The following is a 20,475-nucleotide window of genomic DNA, read 5'->3' on the forward strand; positions in this document are numbered from 1 at the left end:
AATAACGATGGGCAGAAACGGAATAAACATAGTGAAAAGACTACCGTTTTTGCACACCCCGCGCTCCATCAGGGGCGGCCATCTTAGGTGAGCGCTCTAGTCTTTCCACATCCTTCCGGCGCCCAGGGAAGTCATAAGCAGAACCGGGCTGCCTACGCGAGCACTCTTCAGGGCGGCAGGACGGATAGAAGTAAGGTATTAACCTTGTGCGGCTACTGTAAGTAAAAGACGCTGCCAGACGTCGTTAAAACCCTGGTCTTTGATTAACGGTAACATTGCAGTAAGGATGCGTGCTCTGACATTATGGGCGCGGCTTTTTTCCTTACAGATTACCGCATTGAGATACCTATCGACTGCCAGCTCATGAGGCATATTCACTCCGCCTCAGCAGTATGTATGAATCTCTGTATTGACATCTGGTGTGAGTGTCATGGTTTTTAATGCATATTGGTCTTGATACCAACACGGTAGATAATTTTGCCAGTGACCAATTGAAAAATGAATTCCTCTTTTTTACCTTGTGTGTGAGGCCTTGTGGGCATCGAGTTATGAATGAATGTGTGTGGTAATATGAATCCGCCCTCAATTATGTGGGGCAACAATATGTTCGTTATGTAAACGGACACACAGGGGATGGCAGATTGTACCATCACTCTGTCCATAAAGCTTTAATTATAACCTTTATGAGTTGGGCATAATTTGAATGACCCGTGGGCATCATGGCGCTAAATATATGTCGTGTCTCGAATTGAATGACAACTATAATGGTAAAGATTTGTCCTTTTTGTTTTCTTCTCCTTTTCTTACAGAGACCTATTTAGGTTCTTTTTGAGAAACTTAGCTTCTCTGGGCCAGCTCATGCCCTAAAGCATAAAACTATCAGTTTATTTTTACTGTTAGTTTTCAGGACGACAGGCTTACTATATTTAGCAACTGAGCTATTTTTCTGTAGGGGCCATTAGAAGGTCCTGATGAGTAAGCAGTAGGGGACTGCTTACGAAACATGTAGACCAGGTAGTGGCTAATTGCTCTACCCCAAAACCCCCTTCTTAACGTCCCCAGCTAGGGAAGTGAATAAATTGTTTTTTTCCACTAGCCAGAGGATTTTTAACTTTTTGTTTTTTACACATAGCATTAGGTCCCTACACTTCACTGACACACCTCACCCTGCACCATCACATAGCCTTGTCACATCTTCAGTGCTCCCGCGTAGTTCGCCAGGTCGTAGCACGCCCCGCCCCGTAGAGGGACGGGAAGACCCCAATGATGAAGCATGACACTATTGGATTTTTTTAGTGTGTGAGGGGTATTTTAGCAAGCACATTGTGCTCTCATCTTTACCACCCCAAGAGAGAGTAAATCTTCCCACAACTCACAGAAATTAAAAAATTAAAAATATTTTTTTGCCACTTCACATTGATAGAATTCATTCAAGTAACCACCTGAACTTTTCCCTCCAATGAAAATGTATTTGTTGAGTGAGCAAATTATTTTTCTGTCATTAAGTTCTAATCTCTGGTTTCAGAGTTATATGGTACCACGAAGCAACTGATTTTTAACAAATAAATAATAAATAAATACAAATTTCTATACCCACCAGTTTCTTAATAGGGCCTATACTCAAGAACATGGAGCGGTGCATAGTAGGATACACAAAAGGCCTGGAGGTTCAACACTTACACAAAAAATATGCATACATACAGCGGGCTCTACCCTTTCAAAAGACATATGTTTCACATTCAGTAAGTGATGAAATCAACTACCTGTTATAGTACTTGCAATTACAACACCTTACCAAGTCATTATGGCATAATGTCAGGGAGTAAGGATGCATATATGGACACATGATCACTTTTAGAGGGGTCATTCGGGCATAGGGGCAAAACGCTTTCCAGCTAGTTGAGAAAATATTGGTCTAAGTATTTCTAGGTAAAGCACTGTTTTACAGAAAGTTCTGAAATAGACCTTATAGAATAACATAATTCTTCAAGATCTGCAATCATTCCTAGCAGAATTATTCTTCTGGAATAGAAAATACATGTATGTATCTGAGAGATAATGATGTGACATGCAGAAATGCTGGATGTGTAGAATAAACATGTTTCTTCCATAGGAGAAACAGTAACTGACTGGAGCACTGTGCAAAAACAGCCGAAAAGCATCCTGAACCCTGCACCAATAGAAATACCACAAGTCTTGCAGTAAATATTGTGTAAGGAGATAAGATGCACATCACATTCCTTTATCAAAATTCTAGAAAGCAAAATGTATTATGAATTACCACTATGACATGTTGAGCTATTACAATAGAATGCACCAGTAAGGTGCAGTGTCTTGTAATAAAAGAACCCTGGAACTCTTTTGGTACCCACTGTACACTGTAGGCCTGTGATGTAAGTGTTGGATGGATGAGTTGAAGGCAAGCTTAGAATGTTGAGATATGCAAAATTATTTTCTGTGTGTGGCGTACTTATTGGCGAGTGCCTAGGTTTCCAGGATGCTGCAACTGGCGACTACATAAGAGATACAAAGCCCATACACTGAAACCACTCTTCCAGAGAGGATGATGTGATTCAGCATACTGCTCATGTTGGCCACATTTTCTGCAGTTGAAGTGCAAAACCAACAATGGCATTGGTGGAGTATCACTGCAACAAAAGCCTGTGTAAACGCTTGAAGGTAAAGAAAGCAACAGTGAAAGTCTGCATGTTGGTGGGCAGGAACTGAATGAAATGGTTGCAAATAAAATGTACTGTGCTATTAAGCAAATTAATGCCATGCGCTAAACAGAGTAAGAACGCTAAAGGTGGAAGCAGAAAGGTTACAAAAGCAGCACAGAGCAAATACGTCAGTACAATTCAAATTGAAATTCATGTTTTAAGAAGCAGAGATTAACCAGGTGTTTGTGAAGAAACATTTAAGCACAAAGCACACCCAATATCATAATGTTATCAGCATTCATGGACTAGTGGGGTGGAAGGTTAATCTACTTACAAAAACCATTAATGAATTTTCATGCGACAACATGCAGCGAAATGGGCTGATATGGAGGGTCAGAGGTTGTAAGTGCAGAGTTGTCCCCAGACGAAGCAGCCCACCACCAAAGCTGCACATAGGGGCCCAGGATAACTACTTAGAATGCCACAAGACTAAGAGCGCCAATGGAGAACCAGGGAAAGTCCAAGCTTCAAAAGTTATCAAAGTTTACCACGAAGTGAGCACATCACAAGGCGCTAGAGACGCTCATCCTGATCAAGTTCCGCAAGAAGCTCCTGAGAGACCACTACTGTCAACAAACTTATACACGTCTGCTGCATCCTTAAAACTGCCAACTGCATTTGATACTGCTGAGAAACACTATAGTGCCAATAGATGGATTGCATGGATGGAGACTTTTGAAGATTTCATAGATGCGATAGATGAAAAATGTGATAAAAAGATTATGTAGTATCTGAGGGAACATGGCTGGCGAAGGAGTGAAAGAAACCATGAAAAAGATACCACAAGAAGGTGAAGTGACATACAAGCAAGTCAAAACACTCTTAAATGTCAAGTTTAATCCAGCGTCAAATGTGGATTATGAAAGAGACATATTCAGTCAAGAGACCAGATGGGACGATCAACAAGTTTGTGTGGAGACTGGATGTTCTGGTGAAGCACTGTAAATTCAATTAATTTAATTATGGACAAGCTACTCACCTCAGGGTAAGCAACTGATGTCTATCAGATTCCTTTCAATTAAGAATACTGAAGGAAACTCTGAGTTTAGGACAAGTCCTCAAGGCTGCTTCTGCTGAAGAGCCTGCTGATTGTCAAGCGACTGACATGAAAGGGCAAAGGTGCCCAAAGTGCGCCAGTCATAAGCATGAAAAGTAAGGTAAGGTACAAGGCTGAGGGACATAAGGAGATGTATCAACGGAAAAAGGGAACACGTTACAGATGTGGATTGTAATTTCCACACAAAGGTAAATGTCCAGTCATTGGACAAATATGCATTGGCTGTGGTAAAGTGAACTATTTCGTGCTGATTTGCAAGGTGAAGAGAAAACGAAGGGGCTCATTATGATGGCGGAAGGACCGTCACCGCTGGACCAGCGGTGGTGGTCCCTCCGCCATCTGACTCCCATTTCCCCCACCACATTGGGATGGCAGGGGGAATCGCTTTGTGACCGCGGCGGTCACAAAGACCGCTCTCTATGCCTCCGCCTCAGGCAATCATCATGATTGCCTGATGGAGCGGTCAGCATGGGTAAAATGGCGGCAGTGCCTAGCAGGCACCGCCCGCCTTATTACAATGCTGGTGTCAGCCAGCCTTTCCATGGCGGTGGAACTGCCATGGAAAGGCTGGCAGAGGCTGGGTTCAGGGGCCTGTTGTGGGCCCCCTCTGGTGGGGGGAGGATGTATGTGCACTGAGGGTACCCCCCTACATTACCATACACAAGGTGGCAGACACTACGTGGTGCCTGCCACGTTGTGCATGGAAATGCACAACATGCGATTTCCAACACCACAGCGGTTCTGCAGCCAGCAGCACCGTCCGCATTGTAAAATCGCTGGTTGCTTCCGTCACGGTGGCGGTTGCATAGTGATTTGGAGGGCGTACCTGCTACGATGGAGGGCGGACTCAAGTCCACCCGCCATCGTAATCGGCCTTTAAGTGTGTCATAACATGAAGACAAATTGGCCGACCAAATGCTACCTCAGCAACGTTCGATATGCTTCCACAAGGCCAAGGGGTCACACCAACTCAGGAAAATCGACACCAAACAAAGTCAATCATCAACTAAATCATCGACAAAGAGATCCTCAGTCTCTGTTTCCAGTGAAAATAAGAATGATAATTGTGTGATATCGATGCTTACCTCAAAAAGGTATGCCCATGTGGGACTGGTCAAATGTGCAAAAAGTGAAGCAATATGGACAAGAAGAACCACCAAACACATTGAAACATATCCTAAGATCACTCTAAAAGTAAATGGGTATCCAATGTCAGTGATGCGTCGATAAATGTGATGCCTGAAGAAGTATATACATGGGCTGCGTCAACACCCTTAAAGAGACAGATATCCTTTGTAGCCACGAATAAATACAAGAAAAAGGTAGTAAAAGCACCTGTTTATGTACTTCAAGGAACAGCTTCATGTGCCAGTTTTATACTGCTGATGATATGGGACTGATATCAGTGAATTACAATATTAATGCTCATCATGGAATTCTAAGTAAATTTACTTCATTATTTCATTTACTAGGAAAACTCAAAACAATGAAAGTAAAGTTACACATAAATGAGGATGTTCCCACTGTTGCTTAAAGACACAGACAAACTGTGTGTTCACTTGCAAGATGCTGTTGAAAAGGAACTTAATTTGTTAATCTGTTATTTAAACATGACATCATTGAACGCTGCACTAATCCAACACCATGGGTTTCTCCAATTGTAGTAGTGCCCAAAAGAGACAGTGAAGGAGCTGAACGCATATGTATTGACTTAAATAAAGATTATCACAAATTGGAGCGTGTAGAAAAATCCAGGTACATTACAACCATTCTACGCATTTTGTCCTGTTTCACTAGAAACTATTGAGTTTTGGTGTATCCTCTGCTGCGAGACTTTGTCTAGATGTCATTCGACATATCATACAGCCTTTGGTAAATCAATTTAACTATAATGAGGACATATTAGTTTTTCGAGCCACACAGAAAGAACATGACAAAGCTCTGTTGTAAGTATGTCGTTTGCTGACCAGTGCTGGCCTAATATTTGTTGTTAAGTTTCCACTTTCTCAGTAGGAACTGTTCGTCTGTTAAACAACATAAACAATGGGATGGAGCCAGACTGATTCAATGCACCCCCCTTAGGATATGCTGGTTAATAGACTTGCTAGCTCCCAGTGCCACTATATGTACCCCTAAACGGAGTAAGGTAACAAATGGATTGTGCAACCTCAGAACATGACAAACCTGACTCCCCAAGGAATGGTGTTAGCATTTCTAGAACCTTTTTTCTCCGTCACTTGTGCTTACTAAGAAAGGTATACAAAGGAGCATTTCAATATTATTGACCCATTGTGATTCTTGTATAAAATATATGAGCTGCAATAATTATTAGGCAGAAGCAGAGAAAGGTGATTAGCAGTATAAGAACAGTGAAAAGGGAATTGATTTGACCCATTGTGTTAAAACAGTATATATATATATATATATATATATATATATATATATATATATATATATATTCACTGAAAAAACCATAGGTTATAGACCATATATAGTTAGGAATTAGCATTTAAAAAACCTTATTTTACTCACACAAAACCATTGAAATTCCATATATAGTTAGTTGCACTAACTATATATCGCGCACCCGCAATCCACTGCTGATCATGTCACATATTACATCATTCATGACATGGTCAGTGACATCACTGATGACATCACTGATGACATCTCAAATGACATCACTGATGACATCACTGATGACAACATCCAGTGACTGTATGTTTCTGTAAAGTTAAAATATGTCTTACATATTGAAGAATGAGTGGATGTATAAGTGTCTGGATGAAGGATTTAGTAGGTGCGTGACTGACTGTATGAGTGAGTGATTAAATGTGTCTCACTGAATGCATGGGTTAGTGACTAAACTGTCTTAATTTGTGCATCATTATGTCTGTTGTGATGTAAACTGCTGCATGTGTTGATCATTAGCTATACGAGAGGCTATATGTGTTATTAATTGGTTGCCCAAGTATTTCTATGGGAGATTGAGTTTGTGTGGGGGTGGCTGGAAGGTGTGTGACTCTATGCATAGATGTGTGAGCAGTTTATTCACTAGGTGTATGAGTTCAAGACTGCATGTGGAAACAGCTACATGGGCAGTTGACTGTGTGCATGAGTGTATTGATGAGTGAATGGATATCTCAATGCTACATGTCATAGTAAGTACATATGTTAAACACAGTACATGTGAGAGTTGGCATATATAAATAACTGTGCATGAGAGCCACTGAATGAGTGAGTGGTTGTATCGATCATTGTGAACTTGTATCAGGGATTGTATAAGAGAGTAAATATGTGTTAGTATATGTTTCAATAAGTAAGGTGTGTTTAACTGTATAGTTGAAGAAATGGAGGTGAGATTGTTTCTTTGCATGACTGACTGGGTGTGTGAGTAACTCCATGGATGAGTGGCAGTGTGTGAGTGTCTGTATACACTGAGTGTATCTAAGGTTATATTAGAGTCTGAAGAGGTTTATCGTATTAGCACAAGAATGATGTCAAATGAGATGTCATCAGTGATGTCATCATTGATGTCATTTGAGATGTCATCAGTGATGTCATCAGTGATGTCACTGACCATGTCATGAATGATGTAATATGTGACATGATCAGCAGTGGATTGCGGGTGCGCGATATATAGTTAGTGCAACTAACTATATATGGAATTTCAATGGTTTTGTGTGAGTAAAATAAGGTTTTTTAAATGCTAATTCCTAACTATATATGGTCTATAACCTATGGTTTTTTCAGTGAATTTCAATGGTTTTTTAATAGCAAATATCATAAGCTGTCGAATGTCAAGTACGTGGTAAGTAAAAACATTTTCGTGTTTATGCACACTGATCTGCTTTGAATGCTGCCCCCCACCCCTCATTTCTATTAGGAGTACTCTCTCTTTGCAGATAGTGAAGGGTAGTTAACGCAGGCCTTTGCCCCCGTTGCCCCCGTTGTAATCCGTCGTGCCTGCTTCTCTCTCCATTTGATTGATTGTTCTCTTTGGTTCATTCTCTATTTACAAACAAGCAATACTCTGTTTAGTCTTTGCAGATAGCGAAAAATCGTGTAAAAAAACAAAAGGAATCGAGCAAAATCAGTAGGCCACTAATGGGATCTCTTTTTGACCTCCCTAAAATAGAAACATTAGGAACAACCTGTTGATAATACCAATGTGTATGTACATAAGCGGCGTTCATTTGTGTTCACAGTACCCCTTGTTGATTGTTTGAATCGAGCATTGAATTGTTCTCTTAAGAATCTTCTCTGCCTGCAAACGAGGAAGAATAGGAATATTCTCTCTCCCTTTGCAGATAGTGAAGGGTAGGTAACGCAAACCTTTAACACGTCGTGCCTATTTCGTTCCTCATTGATTGATTGTTTCCCCAAACATTGACTGTTTGGGAATTGGTTCTTTTTGGAGGTATTCCCTGTTTGCAAATATACGTAGGAAAATCTTTGCAAATAGTGAAAGGGTATGTAATGCGGACCTTTCTCCCCCGTTGTAATCTGTCATGCCTATCTACTCCCCACTGATTGATGCACCTGTTTCACCCGGACCATTTACTAGAGATACGTCATCTGGCCCGACCAGAGAGCACCCCTAGTGAAAAGGACATATGCAATAATAACGAAGTGATCACTGTATCCTGTTAACAGAAACTTTAGCATGAAACAACCTGGAAAGAAAAGAATAGGAAAACGAAAATCAGTAGGCCACTGATGAACATGAACTTTTATTAAACAACGAACAAAGAAACGATAACATAACGTAATGATAAAACCTATTAATGTCCTAGAAACAAGAAAACGTTAAAATATGCCAGTGGTGAGAGACCAGAAAAACAGTAAGAGAAACCAAATCACCCCTCGCTGTCCCACCGCCTGCCACGCCAAAAAAATCGATAGACTAGGGAAAATGCAAGTCAGTAGAACATTCGCCCCCACTCTGGAAACTTCCAAGGTGGGGCAGGGTTGCGGCAACGCCCATCCGGGAGCAGCCCATATAAGGCGGGTCCTGCTGCCATGCCTCGGCCAGGAGATCCTAACGTAGGGTGTAGCCGGAGGAGAGGCCGAGGCCAGCGGGACCGGCCAGGGGATTGCCTTTACAACGCTGAACAGTTGCAGGGGGGGGGGGATGTCTCCTCGACCCTCCCCTCTCTCTCCCAGTCCGGCCGCGGTGGCCCTTGACAGTTTCAGGTAGTCCCGCCACATGCTCTTCCGGTCCGGCCACCAACGGTCGGGGGACCGAGGCCGACGGGATCCGGCTGCAGCCGATAAACCAAGAAACCCGTTCATGGGGCCAGAGCCAGGGGCGTCCGGCCGACATCTACCGGAAGCCCGGCCCGAAGACGGACGGGACACTTCTTCTTTCTTGAATAATGGCTGCGACAACACTGGGGGGGGATGTCTTGCACATGCCTCCGACCCCCCCCCCCTCGTCCTCATCGCCTGGTCCGGCCATAACAAATCTCAAGCGAGACGCCGTGGGGTGCACTGGGAGGGAGAGACGGTGCGAACAGGCCTCTCCCGCCTCCCCAGGTGGAGGCTTTCCAGCTGCACCCTCAGCGCTCCAGGCGCCCGGAAAAGGGTTCTTCCACTGTGGCCATGCTGCAACGTCTCGCCCGGCAGGGTGGAGCCCGTCCGCTCATTTGACCCCGCGATCGCCAGTAGCTACCGAACTCTCAAAATGGCGGTCGACCTGGCAAGAGCGGGCCCAGCATAAAGAAATGGCCCGGTCACTGGTTGACTCCACCACCGTAGTCCTCCACGACCTTGAAGATTCTAGAGGAGCCGCGGGAGTCTCCGACCCCCGATGGGGAATGACTGCCATGATCGCCCGTGGAGTGACGAAACTGTATCCGCGGGACGTCGGCGCTCCCATGCTGGCGCCAGCCTCACTTTGAATTACTAGAATCCTGCAGACCTCAGTTCCGGTGAAAGCACAGTGTGACCCGGTAGGAAAAATTGTTGCACCCCCTCCCCTTTTTGACTGATAGTTCAAACCACCGATCCTTTCCTTTGCCCTTTTAACGGAACTTTGGACTGCCTCCCCCTCTTTTACATTTTCTAGAGAAAACAAAACATTAACCACTACATTAGCATAGCAGTTGACACCAGAACTGTATTCAAATTGAAAACCAACAACATCTTCAACAGAATCCTTTTTGTTTCTGCTGTGACCCTGCTACAGCACAGGCATTGTCCCCAGCAGTAATTCTGCAATGCCGGTAAGAATAGCTGTGGTGCCTACTGGACTCACTCACCCCCGCGGCGCCCCACGCCGTTATTTGCTGGGCGGCAACTTACTAGACATCACTTTCGTGCCATCTAGATTTCAGCGCGTTCTGCTGCCTTGGAACTATTCGCACAACAGACTGCTACTGACGACCCACCCCCAGGCAACATCTTCTGAATTTTCATAATTTGAAAGAACTAGTAACATGTCCTCATCAGGAATTCAAAAGAAATTGCCACGGTCTCTTCGTTGTTTAAATATTTTTACTGTTTTTGTTTTGTTGTATATATTTATATGTTATTAAAGTTTTATATTCCTACTACTTTGTTGGAGTGCTATATATTTTTAATGTGACACATAATTGTAAAAACTTTGATGTACAAAGAGTCATTCCTGGAATCTTCCGCTTCAGGCTCGGTCCCCTCCCCAATCACAATACAGGATGGTTTTCAGATAGTAGGAACACGTGTGGTGTGACGGATCTCATCGGGTGTGGGCCTTGATCTACTATAACTCCTTTGAAGAGGGGTGATTCTTTACAGCTGGGGCCATAAACTACATCTGCAGGGCTAGGTGATAGCCTGGACAATCGGACACAGACGAAGAGGAGTGTCAGAGGGTGCGGTAGTGAATAGGGCGAAAGGGAGGTGTCGGGCGGGCACAGAGTGTGATTTTCAGGGAAGAGCAGCGCAGATGGGGGGAGGTTTATTGCCGATGCATAAGACGGAGAGCGGGGGTGACCAGTGCCTGGGGAAGATGCTTGCGAGGGTGGGGAGCCATGCTACGAATCGACAGCGTGCAGAGAGTGGGTCTGGTCAAGGCATCTAAAATGGCTGCCGTGCACGACAAAAGTGTGGCATTTCAAAAAAGGCAAGATGGCGCAGACAATGTTTTTCAACACTTCCTCATTTCCTTCGAATCGAACGTTAACAGACGTTGGTGCATATTACCAAAGTTAAGCGATATTTATCGCTAACGATGCTTACCAACGAATTTTTTACCGCTAAGCATCGTCAGAAATTATCGAAGATAAACCTTGCTATTATCAAGGTTTATCGCAAATGCGATAATAAACGGCCGCAATGCATGAATATCGCTAAAAAGTCAGCGATATTCATGCATTACCGAGCTAATGCTCTTAGCCATGTTATCCACCTCCCATTGGATAACATGGCTAAGAACTGCTCAGGGCAGGTGTTACTTTTTGGAGATATTCGCGCTTAGCGCGAATATCTCAAAGTTGGTAATAGGAGATAGATATCTTGCATGTTGTAATGCAAATTATTGTGGTATATGGAACTCATACCATAATCTCTCAGGAAAGCAGAAACTGATCCTTTTGGGGCCGCCTAAAAAGGCCTAGGGGGTGAGGGGTACTCTACTTTGCCCCCTTTTCACGTTCCGAACTATTTTATTTTACTCTCTTCTGTAATTACACAAAATAGCAGCGATAAGATGCATCGGAGACACACAGTGAGAGAAAGGAGGCCGGAGATGAAGAAGAGATGTCAAATACACATTGGAGATAATATAGTGGCAGAAGGGAAGTAAATATGAGTAAACTTACCATGTAACATAAAAATGTTGCACTCTATACTATAAGTCTCATTTTATACTACAATCACTTCGCTACAACCTCATAAATTAAAAATAAAAATGAATAATGTCTCAAACAATTTTTGATTTCTAAATATAAATTTATTCTTCAGAATTTTCTAAATTTGAAAGAACTAGTAACATGTCCTCATCAGCAATTTCCTCATGAAAAGTCTGCAATGATGATTCTTGTAACTCTATGGTCTCCAAACATTCGATAAATTCGCCATCAACAGATTGATCAAAAAAATCATTCAAGTCATCTCCTCCTTGTGACAATATTTCATTATTGGTGCTGTCAATTTCAATCAATGTAGTGGAATCATTCAAGTCATCTCCTCGTGACAATATTTCATTATTGGTGCTCTCAATTTCAATCAATGTAGTGGAATCATTCAAGTCATCTCCTCCTTGTGACAATATTTCATTATTGGTGCTGTCCATTTCAATCAATCTAATGGAATCATACAAGCCATCTCCTCCTTGTGACAATATTTCATTATTGGTGCTCTCAATTTCAATCAATGTAGTGGAATCATTCAAGTCATCTCCTTGTGACAATATTTCATTCTTGGTGCTGTCCATTTCAATCAATCTAATGGAATCATACAAGTCATCTCCTCCTTGTGACAATATTTCATTATTGGTGCTCTCAATTTCAATCAATGTAGTGGACAATTCAAAAGAAATTGCCACGGTCTCTTCATTGTGAGCCATTTTATTTTGAAATTGCTTGCTGTAAATTGCAGAAAAAAATAATCACTTTCATTTATCGTTTTTAGTAATACATAATATAAAACTAACTTTATCAAGTATTTAGTATAACAGAAGGACTGCAAATAAATAACAGAAAACATTTTTCAAATTATCTTCAAGTGTACAACATAGTTCCCCTTACAAATTAACAACTCACCTTTTTAAAAGTAGGAGAAGTGTTAGTACTGTGTAAATCAAACACCAGAAATTCACCACCAAAAATTCCTCACAAATGTACCTCAGACAGTAGTATCACAAAATGGCTGTGGTTTCCTCTCATTTGACATATATACATAACCAATTAACTTTCATCACACACAAATACAAAACCAAAGTAACATTTTAATTGGTTCTAAATTTCAACACTTTCAAATGTGTTTTCCCCATGCAATTTTCCATAGGACATTTACATACGTCTACAGCCTGAATGGCTGAACGGAATTACACCAAACTTGGCAAAATGGTACATCAAACCTAAGAGGTCAGGAAGGATCTACTATGCCCCCTTATGGTCATTTCCCCCTTCGCTTTGGCCTCCTCTTGTCTCTCAATCCTACCGAGAGACAAGATGGCGGCCGCTACGGACTGTTTGGAATGTTGACAGACGCCGGAGAACCAATCAGCTTCGCAAAGCTCCGTAACGCGAAAAGTACGCGAAGCGGAGCGCTGTTACAGATATATATCTTTTTTTGAACGTTAATTTCTCAAAATCCACTGGAGCACACATATTGAGACCTAGCAAAGGCACATCGGGCTACCAGTCCCTAATATTTTACCAAGTTTCGTGCAAATCCATTCAGCCGTTCGATTATTATTATTATTTTTTTTTTTTGCCCCGCGGGGCCCTTTTAAAACCTCCACATCAAACCTAGGGGGTCAGCGAGGATCTACTATGCCCCCTTATGTTCATTTGCCCCTTCGCTTTGGCCTCCTCTTGTCTCTCGATCCTACCGAGAGACAAGATGGCGGCCGCTACGGACTGTTTGGAATGTTTACAGACGCCGGAGAACCAATCAGCTTCGCTTCACAAAGCTCCGTTGCGCGAAAAGTACGCGTACTGGAGCGCTGCCCGGTCCGCTGTTACAGATATATATCTTTTTTTAAACGTTAATTTCTCAAAATCCACTGTAGCACATATATTGAGACCTACAAAAGGCACATCGGGCTACCAGTCCCTACAATTTTGCCAAGTTTCGTGCAAATCCATTCAGCCGTTCGGGCTAAAAGTGAGGCCAACCGCCCTATGGAAAACTCAATGTTAAAAACACGTTTTGGGACCCCCCTTTTTTCTCGACCCCCCCTGACGAACCCCCCCCCCAATTTTCAGGGGCTGCTCAGAAACAAAATGTGCCATTTTCCTGAAAATTTCAGCCAATTCCGTCCACAAACGCCAAAGTTATTAGACATAGAATTTTCAAAAATCCCATAGAGAAAAAATCCTAACTATATATACCTACTGGCGACCGCCAGTAGGTAATATATATATATATATATATATATATGCTGTAATATAAGTATTTGGTATAGTGTACTCATACTATGCACTACCCTACCCAAGTTGCCTAGGGCAGGTGTTCTGCCAAAAATCCCCTACTGGTTGATCATACTCCCCATTACCTGAAGGCAAGGTATGTAGGTCCCCGTCTTGGTCACAATGGGACATCCCTCCTTGAGGGTGTAAACAGGAATCAACTGGGCTGAGACTCCAACACAGCGATGACCTTCCAATGACAGCAGAGGGCTCCTCTAATTTAAGCATGGAAATGCATGTGTATTTTTAATAACATCATCTGTACTTTCATTTTGAGGCTTCAGCTCAGCCAACATTGTTTATTGTGTTTATGACAGCCATATCGACTCATAGATGAATAACAAACAACAACATTTGCACAGTGTGTAATAAATGTAATAAATGTTCAAAATTTTGTGATAGTGTACTTAAGAAGTGGAAATGTAAGCAATGTGGCTTCAGAGAAACGAATCCTGTACTGTCATGTAAACAAATGTGTGCCAAAAGCCATTGTGTAGAAAAGAAGTCACCATAAGTAATGTGTACATGTAAAATGACAGTGTTTCTTTCAGGGCCTAACCTAGCCACGTGACGCTCTGAATGCCGAAAAATGTGAATTCCACAAGAAACGCTTTAAATTCTTTGGCCATGTCTTTTCTGATGGGGGGATAACACCTTATTCAGCAGAGGTCCTAGCATTGTCTACTGCAAATCCCCCACAAGACATTTCTAAGTTACGATCTGTCACTGGACGGACCAGTTACTGTTTGAGATACATACCAGACTTTGATATGATCAGTACACCATTACAAGACCTAATGGGAAAAAAGTGTAACTTTTCATTGGTCATATGAGTGTGAGACGAGCTTCCAACACATCAGGCAATCCAATGAGAGTGCCACTGGCATGTCTTACTTTGATCCCAAACTGCATACAGAGGTTGTAGTTGATACTTGCCCTGTCTGTTGGGCCAGTAAGAGCCTGTCACAAACAGAACATACCTACTGGCAACCTTAGAAAGAAGGTTTGGAAGTGTACGTTTTAGTGTACAGTTTTTTTGCATTCCTCTTCCTTTTTTCCCTCTCCCCCTTTTTGCAGTTAGTAAATGCAAAGTTCTGCTTTTCCCTTTTTATTTACCTGTAAATCTATTATTGACGCCTGCCTGTATATGAGCGCTAGTGCAACCGCTCGTTCTGCAAGGAAACATGTGCACGAACATGCAGAGGTGGACATGTACAAACACTCACGCTTCAATTGAGCTTCAAGACTGCAAGACATGGAGTGGCTATCATGTGTATTTGTCCCCTCTTTTCTCCCCCTTCTTTTCCTTCCCTTATCTACGTATTGGAGATGAACTGTAAATGCATTTATGAGTCTTGCTATACACAGCTGTATATAATGCTTTGCGAAATGTTCTGTGAAGGAATAATGTGTACAAGTGCTATGTAACAACAGAAACGCTCAACAGTGCTCGCATATGTAAGTCTTATGTTGTACTTATATGAAAAGGCAATAAAACAGACTCACAAAAAAAGAAGGCTTGGCTGTGGTCTGGGCTTGTGAAAGTTTCCATGTTTTCTTGTATAGAATCCCTTTCACAGCAGTGACTGATCAGCTAGCACTGTTGACAATATATTGCAAAGCCAAAATGCTTCCTCAAAGTGAATATTGATCAGAGTCTGGCTGATTAGTTTTCAAGAGTACCATTATACTGCCCTGGTACCCCATCTAAGACAGCAGAGGCCTCCGATTTGTTTGTGAAATAGAGCACAACAGCTGTCATGTCTTTAAAACAAATTGTCACTGTCACGAGCAAAGACAGTGACATGTTAAAATTAAAAGGCATTATTGCTCATCCATCGTGAAACCAGCACTGCAGACCTTTCACTAGTGACAGTGAGTATTTGAAGTTCAAAAATGTAAGAGATCAACTTTCAGTGTCTTAAGAAGGCCTCTTTTTGCAAGGTACACACATTGCTATTCCTGAGAGTCTACAACAACAACTAATCAATGTCGCCCAGGAGAGACATTGAGAAATAGTTGTCATCAAGAGAGCTCTCTATGACAATATCTGGTTTCCGTATCTGGATGAAAGGGTCATAAAATAATTAAAGACTTGTCATATATCCTACTGTCTTTCATCTCAAGTCATTCAGCATCCTTCGAACATGTCAGAATTTTCACATCATGCTTGGGAGAAAATTGCTCTTGATTTCTTTGATCCTCTTGAGAATGGACATCATCTTCTAGTCATTGTTGATGAATACTTCAGTGTTCCATTGTTGGAAGACGTTTTATCCACTACACATGAAAAGGTCATTAAAAAATTATATGGCATCTTTGCGACATCGGTTGAACTTGCAGTATTAAAGTCTGACATCGTTCCCACCTTTCAATAGTCAAGAATTTAAAGACTTTGTAAACCACCTCAATACAAACCATCGGAAAAGCACTCCTCTTTGGCCCCAGGCCAATGAACTGGCAAAATGTGCATGAGCAGTGGCGGTGTGTCCATTGGGGGCACTGAGGCATTGCCTCAGTAATGCTACGGCCCCTTTCGAATCCTTTTTTCTACTTCTCCGACGCTAATTCCAATCAGGACTCCTGATTGGAATTAGGGTCGGAAAATTAGAACGAGGGACGCTGAAGGGGTGGGGGTGGGGCTGCGGCAGCACTCAGGGAGTTGAGTGACAGCAGCGCACAGTCACAGCGATAGTGTGCATGTTAATTTTTGGGCTGATCATTTTTACGATCAGCCCGAACATGCGCACTAGCCTTCCCCTTACGAGACCGAGGGTTGCTTCATGCCGCAGCCCTCGGTCTCCTAATACTACTCCCTGCCCTCAACCAATCCTGGTGCTGCTGGAGCAGCGTCAGTAGAGGGGTTGGCAGTGACGTTGCGGCTGTTCCTGTTTGTTGAAGAGCGCGGGACCCCAGCCCAGGAGCAGTCGAGCGAAGGCGGTGCGGACCAGTACGTTTTCTTTTATTATATTTTAATCTTCTCCGGCCCCCACCCCCGTGCGACCGCCCCACAAGTATTGTGTACCGCGACTTTCGTGTGTGTGTAAACCTAGAATGAAATCCCCAAAGCATGCTGCTGGAATGGCAAACAGTCATGTATAACGTGCCCCTCATCAAAACAACTGTACATAAGGTTTTGTATTCTGCAGTGCAGACTGTCCGTCTTGAACCTGTCGCCCAATGAGCACCCTATTGCTTGGATCGCCCCTTTCCCTAAATCATTCTGATTTTTGAAGTAGCCTCTAGACTCTTCGGGAAAGCTTAGTTTACTCTCCCTATTCCGTATGGCATGCTAGGTCATTAGTGAAGAGGATCACAGCAAATTGTCTGTCACAATTGTCTGTGTTGAAGTACGTTCATGCAAGATTGACTTCTATGCTTGATGCTGTTTAATTCATTATTTTAAATTTTATCAGTAAGGTTTATTTTTCCAGAAATTAAGTACACCTGACAAACTCAAACCCAACAACACAAAACAAATGTGCAGCTAACAGAAAGACAAGATGGAGGACTGCCTCCTTGCAGAATCTTGTTAAAATGACTGCCAACGCTGGTGTTATGTAGGAGACCACCATTTGAATCACATAAACAGTTATATTGGTGCTGTCTGAACTATTCCACAAACATGGACACACCTCATAAACAGATTTGCATCAGCACAATGTGAATTTGTGGGTGGTGAAACCTGCAAGCAGTATTGTAATGGAGCAGCGGTAAAGTGTGCGATATTTTATTGCAGCCAAAGGTAAATCATTAACTATTTTGGTGCCCATCAGCTTAAAATACCACGGATAGGATTCACCACCGACAAATATCAGACATCACCAACATTCATCTATTTCCATATTAGGGCGTCCGCTGATCCCAAATTCAAATACTGCCGACGTATACAACCGTTTCCGGGACACTTGCAGAATTTCTTTATTTTTTCTTCCATTGTGGGCTGGCTCCGTCAAGTTACCCAGAGCCTGGTGGAGACCCTTCATTTCAGAGCTGTGTGCATCAATCTGCAGTTGCAGAACACTTGACCGAAGTTCTAATGTTAATGTCCCTGAAACTCGCTCTTCCTGGAGACTCTTTCCAGAGTTAATTTTAGCTACTTTGACAACCTGAATTTCTTTTCTGTTCCATTAGCCGAGTTCCCTATTCACTCAAATCATGTCTCAATTCCTTAAACACATCCACACTGGATCACGTCTGAATTGTGTCCTTTGTTTCAAATAAGTAATGTATTTGTGGTCCGAAAGGAGTTTGTACTTTGAGGGAGGCTGACAAAATTTGACTGTGTTTCTAAGGCGAGCTTCAACACAGGTAGATTTCTCAATTAGCTGCAAATTACATGTTTGAGTTTGTCTTCTCATTTCTTTATGTGCTGCTGCTATCACACTGTTCTAGCGTTTCACTGGTTGCGCTTAACTGTGTTGTGTCTGTCTGGTACCCCGAAATACTGTGTGCCTGGGACGTGAGTCTGTGGTTGTCTTCTTTAGCCCTCCAGAATGCAGAGTTTCAGGGTCTGTCAAAGATGGTGTCAGGGTGCGAGCAGCAGTGGTCCAGTGCTGTGTCATTGCTTTTGTTTTTGACAGACACCAAACCCTCCGGGTTTTTCTTTGGTTCCACACACCTGCCGCTGGACTGTGCATCCCTTCTGCGATAACTCCAGATTCCTTAGATAGGGCCAGTCAACAGCACATGATGGACAAGAGCAGAAAAGCCATGCTTTGAACAGGCTAGGAGCAGGCTGGACGGGTGGCTGGCTGAATAGAAGAAATGGATGAATTGTTAAATTAAACAAATGGGGGGACAAGTGCATAGATAGATTAGCAAGCAGTATATATGGCATTAACACTGGCCTTGTGTACATGCCCCTAGGTTACCACTGATGCCAAAAACATGGATAGACTTGCAAACAATGAATGTCAAAAGCGTCGAGGGAATGCATTTCAGCAAATTAGTTCCTCTCTTATTTTACATGTTTACTTTTTCTTGCATTCCCCATGAGTTAGCTATTTTATAATGTTGTTGTTTATCTGTATTTTTTCTGTGCATACTTTGAGGCTTGAGCCATGCCAGGTGTTTATGAGGGGCTTTGATTGAGCACGCAGGCGGTAAGGCTAAAGCCAAAGAAAGTGCCTGTCAGTGGGTTGGCCTCTGCAGAGCACACACAACAATATTTGTGTATTCCATTTGCAACTGAAATTATGTGGAAGAGAAATTTAAGTGCTTATATTTGAGGGAGTGCAATACATGTTGGGGGCGGTGAAGTGACATATGTGAGGAAAGTCATTCGGGGAAGAGTGAAAAGAGGATGCTGAAGAGGAAAGAGAGGAGGTTGAAGACGTGCAGATGGACAAGATATACAGAGAAAAAGAGGATACATATCTAACATAAAGCTCACATAATTGAAGGCCAAAAATTCTTTCACAGTCCTCAATGCTATTTAATTCACAGACTCACTATTTCAGAATTTCAGAATGTAAGCATTTTCAATGTTAATTATTAATAGGACATCATTGTTGTTACTCATTTATCTTAAACAGCTAACACCCAGTGACCAAGCCAATCATACTGACATGCTTTAGGCATATGTCAGTTGCTGTGCCATTTATCTGGATAAAATTACATCTCAGAAAGAATCCAAAATACCGGTTTGATGGCACACTATGGGAATCACAGAAATGTATTTGGCATGTTCCTTTGTAGAGAGCACCCACTTTTTTCATCTCTCTCAAAGACCTGTCTGAACATATTTCTATATGACTCGTTACAGCCAGCAGCTGTGGGTGCTTCCCGAAGTCTGGTTAGAGCATATTTTTCCAAAGTTAATGCTGCATGTAGTGCAAGGCAATGGGAATGCATACATTTTAAAGGGCTAAAGTTGTCATGCAGAACAATTTACATATTACAGTAACTGTTGAACAAATGAATGCAAGAAGATACGGGGCAGTTTTTATTATGTTTAATTTTTCAAGACTATACGTTCCAACTGCTTAATAAGCCTTGCTTTATTGCTGCATTCATTTGCTTTAAAATGCACCATTTGGCAATCTTTTTTAAATTTCTTTTACAGGAGAGGGACTCTCCCTAGACCCCAGGTTTGTCCATTGAACTTGTTCACATCGCTAACTAGTGTTTTCTATTGGAAAGGGTAGAGCCAAAGCTGTCTTGCTTAGTACCCTAGCCCTCTTCAGAAGTCAGACTTGTTTGGCAACGCAGAAATTCTCTGAAATAATGTATGAGTTTTCTTTTATGAATGCCTAGAAGAACTGAATTTTTAGTCCATTTATCACAGAAATAGTGCTGAAAATCGCACTAAAAAGATGTCAATTAAAAAAAATAAAATGATTCACGGGGGAGAATCCCCAGGAACCACCCTATTTGCCGTCGTGCTTGCTAGCTCGCATCAGTTGATTCATTCTGCATACGCCTCACCAGTTTAAAATTCCACCAGCCGCCACTGTGCATTAGTACTCTAAAGAAAGACGTTCAGTATGCTGCATTAGAGAAGCTGGACCTCAAAGCTGTTTTCAACACTCTTCTTCAAGCTTACCATTCAACCTCTCCCTCAACGACAGGGGAAAGC

Source organism: Lissotriton helveticus, chromosome 5_1 (assembly GCF_964261635.1).
Source record: "Lissotriton helveticus chromosome 5_1, aLisHel1.1, whole genome shotgun sequence".
Taxonomy (NCBI): Eukaryota; Metazoa; Chordata; class Amphibia; order Caudata; family Salamandridae; genus Lissotriton; species Lissotriton helveticus.